Source organism: Artemia franciscana, chromosome 6 (genome assembly GCF_032884065.1).
Source record: "Artemia franciscana chromosome 6, ASM3288406v1, whole genome shotgun sequence".
NCBI lineage: Eukaryota > Metazoa > Arthropoda > Branchiopoda > Anostraca > Artemiidae > Artemia > Artemia franciscana.
Window position 1 is genome coordinate 27,113,324 of NC_088868.1, and position 12,403 is coordinate 27,125,726.

The 12,403-nt window shown below is 36.5% G+C and overlaps 1 protein-coding gene across 1 annotated transcript in view; it reads left to right on the forward strand.

Annotated features, from left to right (window-relative positions):
• The first annotated feature begins 5,319 nt into the window (after positions 1 to 5,319).
• LOC136028256 (protein kintoun-like) overlaps positions 5,320 to 12,403 on the forward strand; it is a 42,460-nt gene continuing 35,376 nt past the window's right edge. Inside the window, exon 1 of the mRNA XM_065705993.1 lies at positions 5,320 to 5,410. The gene's annotated coding sequence lies outside the window, so the exon portion shown is untranslated. The remainder of the gene's footprint in view (positions 5,411 to 12,403) is intronic.

Consider the following 12,403-nt stretch of genomic DNA (forward strand, 5'->3'; position numbering starts at 1 on the left):
ACATACATCTCCTTTTCCTTTGTTTCATGCCTAAATGTTTTAATGGACATAAACATTTTGAAGTATTTCATTTTCGTCCTCATTAACTTTTTCAAACAATTATATCTTTTAAGTTCTGACTTTGAACGGAATCTTGTATTTCTTTTTCCCTCCGAAATGACATGGATATTCTCATTCATCAGAACAAAACCATAAGATCAGATTCCAATCCAGTTTTAAGTTGTGCCTTCATAAAGAATTCCCTACCGATTAAAATTGGGGTATGTCATTCTTATGGATAATTTAAAAAAGAGCTAGCCAACCACCTCCTATGCCTAGAGAGTAAGTTCCCTCCTTCCTTTTTTCCTCTCTATCTTTTCTTTTCAATTTGTTTGATTCATTTATTTGTATTGGCAAGTTACTTTTCTGTTGTTGTTGTTTATTTTTATTTTTTCTCCTTGTCCTTCTGTTTCATTTTCGTGCTATTATTTACTGTTATGTTTAGTCTCCAACTCTCACTCTTTACAGTCATCTTCCAGATTTGAAGGATTTTCAGAAGTTATTGTAAGAGCCTCGGTCTTTGGCTCGAACAATAGTCCCATGGCTAATTTTAAGGGAAGGAATTGAAGTTCTTTTAAATGAAGGTACGGCGTTTTTGACAACTCTTCACTAACTTGTAGCAGATATATTTTGGAGCTTGGAAGTGCATGTCCCTTTGTATTGAATATGTGATTGCCGAATCATGCAAACTGTGTCTTTGTGGGCTTTATAAAATCAAGTCTGTTCTTTTACCTCTTTGAGAGTAGATACTGATTGTCGACCTTTTGTATTGCTTGGACATTTTTTTAACTATATGTTAGAACGAAGGAATGTCCTTGCTGGATACCTGGATCCACTTTGATGGGATGAAACATGCAACACAGTCGACTATGGCCAGCTGATACCTTTCTTCAGCTTTATTGTGCCCTTCGATGAGGAATGCTTTCCATTGCTGAAAATAAAGTGTGTTTCTTAAGCTATCCTAATCCCCTCTTTCGTATTGCCAGATTTGTAAATCGTACTTTATAGTGGACCGAATATGAAGATTTCCTTGTGCATTAGCGGGAACGTAGTCACTTGTGAAGTTGTGATTGTCAACCTTAAAGGTGTATGGATGATCTATGATAAATAGATACGAGACCATATGATCCGTTGGGGCAATGGTAGGTATCACAGTCGATCAGCTGTTCTATCTATGCGATAGAAAAGGTTTAAATAAGCCTGACCCCCCCCCTTTATCAGTGTTTTTCTATTAAGTCTCATGTTATTAAGGACGTTGAAATCACCTTGCAGGATGATGGCAGACTTGGCGTATTTACCCCAAATATAATCAAGGGGATTTATATATAATCAGGGCAGTTAATGATCTGACAGGTTGGATGGATATACATCGTCCAAATGACCATATGCTTACTTAGGAGGACCACCCTAACCCATAGAGCTTCTTCAGCTGCTGCGTTTCGGAGATTCAGACATTAGTATGAAATATGGCTCTCTGTATATCAATGGAGACGCTTACTCCTCCATACTTCACATCATCAGTGCGTGCTCAGTTTCTCATGAGAAGCTTGTAGCCCTGTATGGTTATCTCACTACTCGGTTGCTCATGGTTGAGGATAGTCTCAATAATACTCATAATGGATGGTGGGACAGAGTTCAAATATTGCAACTAGTCAAATTTAGATCTGAGACCTCTTGTATTGGAGTGGACTACCGAAAGTAAGTCCAAATAGAATATTTGCTGGCGTATGAAAGGACATCAACGAGAGGTCAGTTTGGGCTGAGGCTTATTTTGAGGAATTGTAACCAGGTAAAAGACACCTTGTTGGGTGATTCTTAAGGTACTGGTATCTTATGGTAATTAAGATAATAATTTTCAATAAATCTTAAGGTTAGGTATCTTGAGGTACCGTTTGTCCTGCTAATCAAGCTCTCACAGCTGCCCACTTAGGAAAAATGCATTCTCCTTTATATTTATTGTTCAGAGATAAGTCAAGCCTTACAATATGCAGAATATTTTGCTGTTTCATTGAAGTGTTGCCGTCTAGGAACAGTTTCCAAGTGACGTGACAATCAAAGTCTCTCCCAATCTTGTGATTCAGCAAAGTTTTGGCTACATCTATGGATTAAATGTGACCAACCACGATCCGGCCCTTTTAATTCCCTCTGCATTGCAACAAAAAAAAGTTTGGTAAGGAACATCAAAACCACGAAAAGAAAGCCACACAGCTGACTGCACAAAAAACCAAAGATAACATTCATATCTTTTGGTCATCACTCCATCCAAAAAACCGAAAAACTTCCTTTCTCGCTGCTGATGAGCCTCTATTTGAATGAAATTCTTTCTATGGGGCCAACTTCTCTCCATCAGACCTGTTTGAACAAAAATCTTCTTAAGAGCTTGACTAATTTTTGTATACATTCTCTCTGACTCTGATATTACAGTATCTGTAAGGTCTGTGGCTGATACTATTATGCACCTTAAGCCAAAGATGTCACTAGGCATAGATGGAATTCCCGCTCTACATATCAAAGATAGTGGCCATGTTCTTGTAGAACATCTCAAATTACTGCTGCAGATAATTTTTATGTTAAACTTGGTTCCGTCAACATTCTGTATAGCAAAAACTTATCATATTTCAAGAAAATGAAAAACCTCTATTCAAAACCCATCTTTCAGGTCAATACCTGTTTTGACAAGTTTATGCAAGCTTTGTGAACTACTATTTATAAAACAGCTCGAAGAAATATGTTACACGCATCCAAATCAATTTGGCTTTCAACATGGCATTGGTTGTGCAGACGCACCTTGTAGTTGTTGTTGCTGATGCTCTGCTTGTTGTTTTTTGTACAGATAGTTCACTCGCCTTGGCTAGTCATGATGTTTGCCAAGCCTTTGACTCCCAGATCCATCCCCTTGTGCTTCTAGGGGCTGTTAAAAGAAGAGTAAATCTGGCTATAAGGGATATGTAGGGATATTAGGGATATTAGGTCTCAAAGGGATATGTATGCTAAGCTACGAGTCCGTCTTAAAATCCCTATTATTCAAAATAAAATGGTAAGACAACTGGATAGAACTCTACCAGTTAAGAGAAGAACCAGGCAAGGTGCAATTGCCTCACCTTCTTGTGTCAATAATTATGTCCTCAAAGGTCAGAACCCGTGTGAGAAGTCTTGCGTTGTCTTTGGCCCGAATATCTCCTTAGTAACTAATCTTGATGACATTTTTAGCATTAACCAAACGTAAGATAAAATTTATTTAACTTTAAAAAGCTGCAAGAAGAATATTTAAAATATTGGCTTGAATTTAACACTGCAAAACTCAAAGTCGTGTTTCTTAACTGGAAAGACCCACTTCCTCCTGAAAACGTACTAGGGAATACAAAGCTCTGGCCGTCTGACCAAATAGTTTATCCTGGTATTCCCATTGCAAATATTGTTTCTCATGCTCGTCACCTCCTTACAGAAGTCATTAAACGCCGCATATTAGCTGCCTAGGCTCCCATAGTATCTGCTAAGCTTCTTTTCAATGGCCGTTATATCACAATACTATACAACACTGTAGCTCTCCCCCACATCCTCTACATTGCACCCATCTGGAAGATTTATCAACAAATCTTCATAAATCGAAAATCCGCTCCACTTTTTCTGTTTAGCAAAATACCTGTTGAGACACTCAATTTTGACACGCAATTCAAAACTTGTCAGAAATCTTCACATAGCAGATCCTACTATGGAGACTAAACATATGGAGAATCACAACCACAAGATTTCAAGACATGCTTGGAGCCAACTTCTGTAACTGTTGTTACCTTGTCACAATTGTATGGTGATATTTTACTTTTATTTTGTTTGTTTAATTCCCTTTGTAGTGCTCTGTCATTTTTTTGCAAAGACAAGTTTTCAATAAATAATAATAATAATTAACGCAACAAGGGCAAAGAGATCCAAACGCTTGTGCAATGTTTGGAAGGGGAATTGAGCCCAAACATCTTTTACTCATCCTCAGCATTGAAGGCAGTGCCTGGGCATTGGTTGGACTTCGGGTTTTGAATGAAGCATTTGCATGACACCTCTCACCATTCAAATTGCAGACTAGGGTTAGTATAATCAGGGACACCATGGGGAAGTTATCCAGCGCTGCTCCCAGAGTGTATAAGGTATGATTATATACTGGGGCGCCTTGACACTTTATTGGATGTATATAAGAGACGAAGCCTTTTATCAAGGTAATGACCATGTTTTGCTGCAGTAAAAGCTCCCTGTCAAAGAATGTTGATGAAATCAGTTGAATGGGTCTAGAGACAATAAGTTTGAAATGTTTTTTTTAAAATTAATTTTTCCAATTTTTTTCTAAAAAAACTGGATCAGTATTAAAATTTGAAGACTTTCCGCATAAAATTTTTACTATTTCCTATATTAAAGACCTAAAGATGGGGGCCAATTTTGTCAATGAAGAAATTATCATGACATTGATCAAGTGAATCTGGCTTTGAACTCTATAAGTCATCATTCTGATTTGAAATGCAACCCCAACTCTCTAAAAATAATAAAAAGTGAAAATTACAGTCAGAAAATCTTACAATTAATCTATCACAGAAATTCAAAAGTGCCCCTTTCCAAGGTGAACGTTACATTTTTTTTTAAAACCTGGTGTAAACATATATTGCTTAATAAAGAATATCGGTGGTATGAAAAAAATTGTAAATGTTTTGTAAATATTTCTCATATAGCTTAGCTAGCGTCCGATTTGATCTTGTTCTGTTCAACTTTTATACTGGGTTTGTATAGTAAGGCTATATATCCAAAAGGAATCTTATGTCAAGTCTTGTGAATTCTGGGGGTACCCTACTTTACAAGTTCCTTAATTTGATGATGGTATAAATTCTTGGGACAGTTTATGTTATCTTGTCGGACACAAAAATGTTTGTCGTTTGTTGATAATATTTTTTGTTAGTAAACAAAAATTAACTTCAGTTATTTGCATTCGTCTTTGTCTGTTATCCGTCATTACTACCAAAAACCCATGATTCGGAAAGAACTAAAATAATTCTACTGTCTATAAATTGTGTCTACTAGGACAAAGCTTCAAAGAGTAATATGAAGTCAATGCAATCTTATTTTCTAGAAAAATAGTTTTTAGTTATGTATTTTTTACTTATGTTGAAGCCATTTCTACTTGTATTCTACTCACTTTTGCTTAACCTGATTCTTTTTGGACTGTGCCACGTAGAAACACTACTGGACAGCTACAAATTTCTGGGTTTTTTTCTGGAACATTTGCTAAATACGCGTCATAGCTTATTGTAAACCGAATCGCAATTAAGAAGAAACAAAACAAAACTTGTGACGCAAATTTTTTTCAATTTTCTCTAATTTGCAAATTTGCTTTGTAAGTGATTTTTGTGAAGGTTAATTTTTGAGAATACCTATATCCAGCCTCATTAAATAGGAGGAGGGGGTAATTAAAAGGGGTGAACTCATTTCATGGAAAAGAAGTGACTGTAAAGTAGGTCTAAATTAAGGGCCATTGTGAAGGAAACATGCTAAGAAAATAATTCTTGCATCATGAAATTGGCCTACAGAAGGTAAAATTCTAGTTAATTGACTTCTTGGTATCTCAGAAAGGGTTTAGGTTAGGAAAACGAGTCTTTCAGGGATGATTCTACAGATTAAAGTATGTCCTGGGAAGGTATTTTAAAGTAGCCTATCTACCTCCACTCCTTCTCTCTCTAGAGGGCCTTGACCTTTGATGACCTTTAAAAATATGTTTGTTGTAAAAGTGAATCCTTGCAAAATTGATCTTCTGTTTAATTGAAGTACAATAAAATTGTTTTCAGCTTCATAACTTTGCTAAATTCTGTTTTATAAGGTTTTGAAGATATACAAATACATTTCCTAAATTTTGAAAAAAACACTGATATGGCTAAAAATTCTACTCAAATAACAGGAATTGCATTTTCAGAACTAAAGGCAGAGAAAAAGCAACTAGTAACAGAAAATTAAGGTAAAATGTTGTTTTGTCAAAATTTCAATAGGTATAGACCTGTCATGTAGGCAAATTTCATGGCCCTGAAGAGGGAGAAGGAGTGGAGGTGGGTACTTTAAAATACCTTCCCTGGACATACTTTAGCCTGTAGACCCATTCCTGAAAGTTTCATTTTCCAAACCTAAACCCTTTCCAAGATAGGCTAGCAAGAAGTCAATTAAATAGAATTTTACCCCAAGAATAATGGGTAAAATTCTAGTTAATTGACTTCTTGCTATCTCAGAAAGGGTTTAAGTTAGGAAAATGAAACTTTCAGGGATGAATCTACAGGTTAAAGTATGTCCCAGGAAGGTATTTTAAAGTACCCACCTCCACTCCTTCTCCCTCTAGAGGGCCCTGAAATTTGCCTACATGACAGGTCTATACCTATTGAAATTTCAACAAAAGAACATTTTATCTTAATTTTCAGTTACTAGTTGCTTTTTCTCTGCCTTTAGTTCTGAAAATGCAATTCCTGTTATTTGAGTAGAATTTTTAGCCATATCAATGTTTTTTCTCAAAATTTAGGAAATGTATTTGCATATCTTTAAAACCTTTTCAATTAAGCAGAAGATCTATTTTGCAAGGTTTCACTTTTATAACACACATATTTTTAAAGGTCAATGCCTTCTAGAGGGAGAAGGAGTAGAGATATGTACTTCAAAATACCTTCCCAGGACATATTTTAGCCTGTAGACTCATCCCTGAAAGTTTCATTTTCCTAACCTAAATCCTTTCCAAGATAGAAAGAAGTCAATTAACTAGAATTTTACTAGATAATGTAATGAACATATTTTGACTGCAGCTCTGCTATGCTCCTTGGCTTTTTGCATATACTTGAGTCAGGAGAGGGGGAGGGGGGCACTTTAGTCTAATTAATTTTGCCTCAATGCCACCAACCCTAGCTCATTTTGTATCCCCTTCAGAATGACATGATGCAGTAGTTTACTGGGGCTGAAAGCAGTCTTATACCTTGCCAGTTTCCTTGGACACTGGTATCACCATTTTTGAACAGGCATATTAGTATGCTGTACTTCCAATCAACTGGTAACTTTTCCTTTTCCCATATTGTAACAAAGAAGGCGGTCCAGAACGTTATTATTGCATCGACTGAGAGCTTTATCATTACTGCTGGTATACAGTCTTCTCCTGGGTATTTACTATTCTTCAATCTCTTAGCAGCTGCTTGAATCTCCATAGCACTTGGGGGTTCCACACTAATGTTTAGGGAGAAGGATGGTATTGTAGAAATGTTGGAGGATGGCCTATTGAGGAATCTTTCAACTTGGAATGCCCTTAACTCATTCACTGCAGCTGATTTGGTCACAAGTACACCAGATGGGTCTCATATTGGGCTCTTGAAAGTATGCTTCTTTCTGAGGATGTCCCTTGTGATCTGATATAGGACTTTAGAGTCTCCTCTCTTGGCTGCTTCCTCAGCAGCCAAGAGTTTGAAGAAGGGTTTGTTTTATGATTTTCCTCTCCCTTATGAGATTCCAAGTCCAGTCAGAGAGCCATTTGTCTTTAGGGTGTTTCTTGCACCCCAGTATTTCTGTTGCTGCCATATGGAAGGAGTTTTTCATAACTTCCCACAGTTCCTCTTGGTCTGGATTTTCTGGGACAGAAAATGATTGTTAAAAAGTTTGATCATGAAGTTGCTTTTTACTGTGCTATAAAGTATTTCTCCAAGTCAAAAGAGGGTTTGGATAGGGCACCTGTTTAACATTTTTCTTCAGTTTGACTTTAAATTTGGCAATCATCAGATTGTTATTTGACCCTAAATCAGCTTGTCTATGTGAACATACGTCCATGAGGCTATTGTGCCATTTGCGACTGACTAGGTAGTGGTCAATCTGATTGCTGGTGAGGCCCAGAAATATTTGTGGATATCATGGTGTTGGAACAAAATTCCACCAATAACTAGGTCATTTGAGAGCACAAAATTGATTAGATGCACAACATTTTAGTTCCAATTACCAAGGCTATGGCCACCCATAAACTGGGGGCAATATTTGCAGTCATCACCAATTTTTTGCATTGAAATCACCAATGAAACAAGTTATGTCATGTCTAGGTATATCACTGGCAACTAATTGCAGGGTTCTGTTAAATTCTTCCTCTACATTATTGCTTTCTCTGTTTGTGGGTGCATAACAGACCGCCACTGTAGCATTTTTACCAATGCTATAATTTATTTAAACCCAGGCATCTGGAACAACAGGCAACAGCATGTATAATAAGCATCAAATAGGCACAAGCAAAGCAAGCAGGCATATCATCACTTACATGCATGATATTACAACCACCAACAGTTTTGGATGCTAGTTGGTAAACCTAGTGGTGAGAAACCTAGATGAAACTGGCTGCCACTTTAAAAGGGATAGGCTGGTTTTTCTTGTTATCATAAGGGCAACTCCATGGTCTCTCCATGATTCTAGTCCACTAATATGATGCTGTGTCCACTTAGCAACTTTTTGAGGCCTTAACCATGCCATTGTACCCTGGACAGAGTGAGTATGTCTAGATCATACTGGCTCATTTCTTTCAAAACTTGTTTTCTCTTGGACAACTGGGACACTGTTCAAATGTTCCAGAATCCAAAAGTTGAAGGAATTTTTCACTGTCAAAAATTGTAAAAGGGGTTATGTGGTTGTTATAAAAAAAAACAATCAGATCCATGGCTATTCTCAATAGATGTTTATGTTGCTTAGGGTTTTTTACAGGAGTGGATTGCCATCCCACACCCCAACCTTCCTTCTTTATCCTGGCTTGGGACAGGCTGCATACCAATGTTTGAACAGGGGCATGCTACTGGATAACTTAAATGAAAAGAGTCCAGTATGTCCCTTTTCCATCATGCAATTGCTAAGAGTGTAGTTGGTGAAACTCTACCAAAAGATTTAACCCAACATTTCAGAGGAGCAAGAATGGGGTATATACTCTATCTTGAGGATGGAAAAAGAAATAAAGAACAAACTGCAAATGAGAAGAACAAACTACAAAAGGAGCTCCACCAAGAGATAAAAAGTGGCAAAGAAAACAGAGAAGAATAATGATAAACAGTGAGATGATTCTGAAAGAGGCAGTCAAAATGGCAATAAAAGCAGAAGAAGAACTGGGCTTTACATTACTGTCCAAATTCAATAGTTTTTGTAAAAGCGTATCCAAGAAAAGTAAAACACTAGAAGACCTGCAGGAGAGCATCAAGAAGCACATATTAATTGACCTTGCTTTGTTTCATTTTGTGCTTTTTGCACTGCAGGATTGGATTAAGTTTGATATTTATATTTTTATTGTTCATTTTCACTTCAAGAATGCAAGTGTCAGATGCACTAAGTCAACTTTAAGCAACTAGATAAACTATAGGAAATTGGTTTAGTGATTTATTGAACATTAAATATTATGTGGGAAAATTAAAAAAAGAGAAATGAATTAACACCAAGGAATCTGGTCAAATATACAAAATATAAGGTAGAAAGTAGGAAGTAACATTTATCCAAAGCTTGGAATACATGATATATACCAGTATTTTACCCTAATTTGTTAGAATGGAATAAAATATGTTTACTTACTACAATAGCTGGAGCTAACATGAGCATGTCATGTTTCAAAAAAAGAAAAGAGAACAATAAAACAAGGATAAAATCAAATAAATAGCAAAATTAAGCAGCATATGCTGCTTCAAGGTCAATAAATAAAAACGAGTCATAAATAAAATTAATATATGTCAATAGTTAATTTTCATGGTTAGAATAGTGACTGCTTATAAAGAATATATCAAAATATTAAAAATATAAATCGTTAGTTCAAAAGCACCCATAGGCAACTGTGGACTATTCTTTTTTATGGCACTTGGTATTAATCAAGTGACATATAGCAATCACAAATTCTGTCAATCTGTCCTGGTTTTGCTACTTTAGGCACTTCTCGGTAAGCTAGGACGATGAAATTTGGCAGGCGTATCAGGGACCAGACCAGATTAAATTAGAAATAGTCGTTTTCCCGATTTGACCATCTGGGGGGGTGGGTGATGGAATGCCAATGAAATTGGATGTTTGGAAGGATATTGTGTCTCAGAGCTCTTATTTTAAATCACGACCGGATCCGGTGACATTGGGGGGAGTTGGAGGGGGGAGTATAAAATCTTGGAAAACAGTTAGTGGAGGGATCGGGATGAAACTTGGTCAGAAAAATAAGCAGAAGTCCTAGATACGCTATTGAAATAACTGGAACGGATCTGCTCTGTTTGTGGGAGTTGGGTGGGGAGGGGTTAATTCGGAAAAATTAGAAAAAATGAGGTATTTTTAACTTACGAAGGAGTGATTGGATTTTAATGAAATTTGAAGTTTGGAAGGACATTGTGTCTCAGAGCTCTTATTTAAAATCCTGACCAGATCTTTTGACATTGGGGGGAGTTGGAGGGGGAGGGTTAATTCTGAAAAATTAGAAAAATGAGGCATTTTTAACTTACATAGGAGTGATTTTCTATGTTATTTTAAATCTTGACCAGATCCGGTGAAGGGGAAGTTGGGGGGGGGGTGGAACCTAAAATCTTGGAAAATGCTTAGAGTGGAGGGATTGGGATGAAACTTGGTGGGAAAAATAAGCACAAGTCCTAGATACAAGATTGAAATAACCGGAACGGATCTGCTCTCTTTGGGGGAGTTGGGGGGGGGGAGGATTAATTCTAAAAAAATAGAAAAAATGAGGTATTTTTGACTTATGAAAGAGTGATTGTATCTTAATGAAAATTACTTAAACGAAAATTACTTGAAGCAACATTAAAACTTAAAACGAACAGAAATTACTTCGTATGTGAAAGGGGTTGCTTCCTCATCAACGCCCTGCTCTTTACGTTAAAGTTTGACTCTTTCTCTTAACTCTACTTTTTAAAACAGTAAAAAACTTTAGCGTAAAGAGCGGGGCGCTGATGAGGAAAAGCAACCCCTTTCACATTCGAAGTAATTTCTGTTCGTTTTAAGTTTTAATGACGCTCCTTACTTTCCGTTAAAAAACTTATTTTTTTTATATTTAATTTCTGAACATTTTTGAATCAATGCATGTTTTGATTTTGGCTCTCCGCAGATGAATAATTAAAACGAAATTTGCATATTTATTTTTTTTGGCTAAATGGTTTTCTCATAGTTTTGATCAAATGATTTTGAGAAAAAAGGAGTGGGGGAGGAGGCCTAGTTGCCCTCCGGTTTTTTGGTTACTTAGAAAGGCAACTAGAACTTTTAATTTTTCACGAATGTTTTTATTAGTAAAAGATATACGTAACTTATAAATTAGCTTACGTAAAGAACTTCTGTATTCTCATGTTTTTATTACGTATATGAGGGGGTTCATCCCCTCGTCAGTACCTCGGTCTTTACACTAAAGCTTAATTTTGTCCCAATTTCCTAAGAATCACCATAGAATAAATAGTTGAAATTACTAAAAATAATTTAGCATAAAGAGCGAGGTATTAGGAGGAGGTAAGCCCATCATATGCGTAATAATTACTGTTTGTTTTGAGTTTTAATTCTGCTCCTTACTTTCTGTTGAAAAAACTTTTTCATATTTATTTTTTCATTGTTTTTTAAATAATGCTAGGAAATTCTGCGCTCCCTTCATGGAAATTTTCTTCCCCCACGATAAATTCCTCCAAGGAAAGTTCCCCCAACATATCCCCCTCTTCTCAACCCCCCTTCCCCCAACCAAAAAATCCCTCTGAAAACGTCTGTACACTTCCAAATAACCATTACTATATGTAAGCACTGGTCAAAGTTTGTAACTTTTAGCCCCTCCCACTGGGACTGTGGGGGAGTAAGTCGTCCCCAACGATATAGTTATGAAGTTTTTCGACTACGCTGAATAAAATATTTCAGAATTTTGATCCAGTGACTCTGGGAAAATAATTAGCGTGGGAGGGGGCCTAGGTGCCCTCCAATTTTTGTGGTCACTTAAAAAGGGCACTAGAACTTTTTATTTCCGTTAGAATGAGCCCTCTTGCAAGATTCTAGGACTACTGGGTCACTACGATCACCCCTGGAAAAAAACAACAACAAATGAACAAACAAAAAAATAAACACGCATCTGTGATCTGCCTTCTGGCAAAAAATGAAAAATTCCACATTTTTGTAGATAGGAACTTGAAACTTCTATTTTTTATTTTTCTTCTTTTTCTTTTTTTTCCATTCGATTTTTTAGAGTGTTCGTTACTATTGAGCCGGTTCGCTCCTTACTACAGTTTGTTACCACGAACTGTTTGATTTCATATTTAGAAGGACCTTGAAACTCCGATCTCTTATTTTAAATCCCGATCGGATCCAGTGTCATCAGGGGAGAGGGACCGGAAATCTTGAAAAACACTTA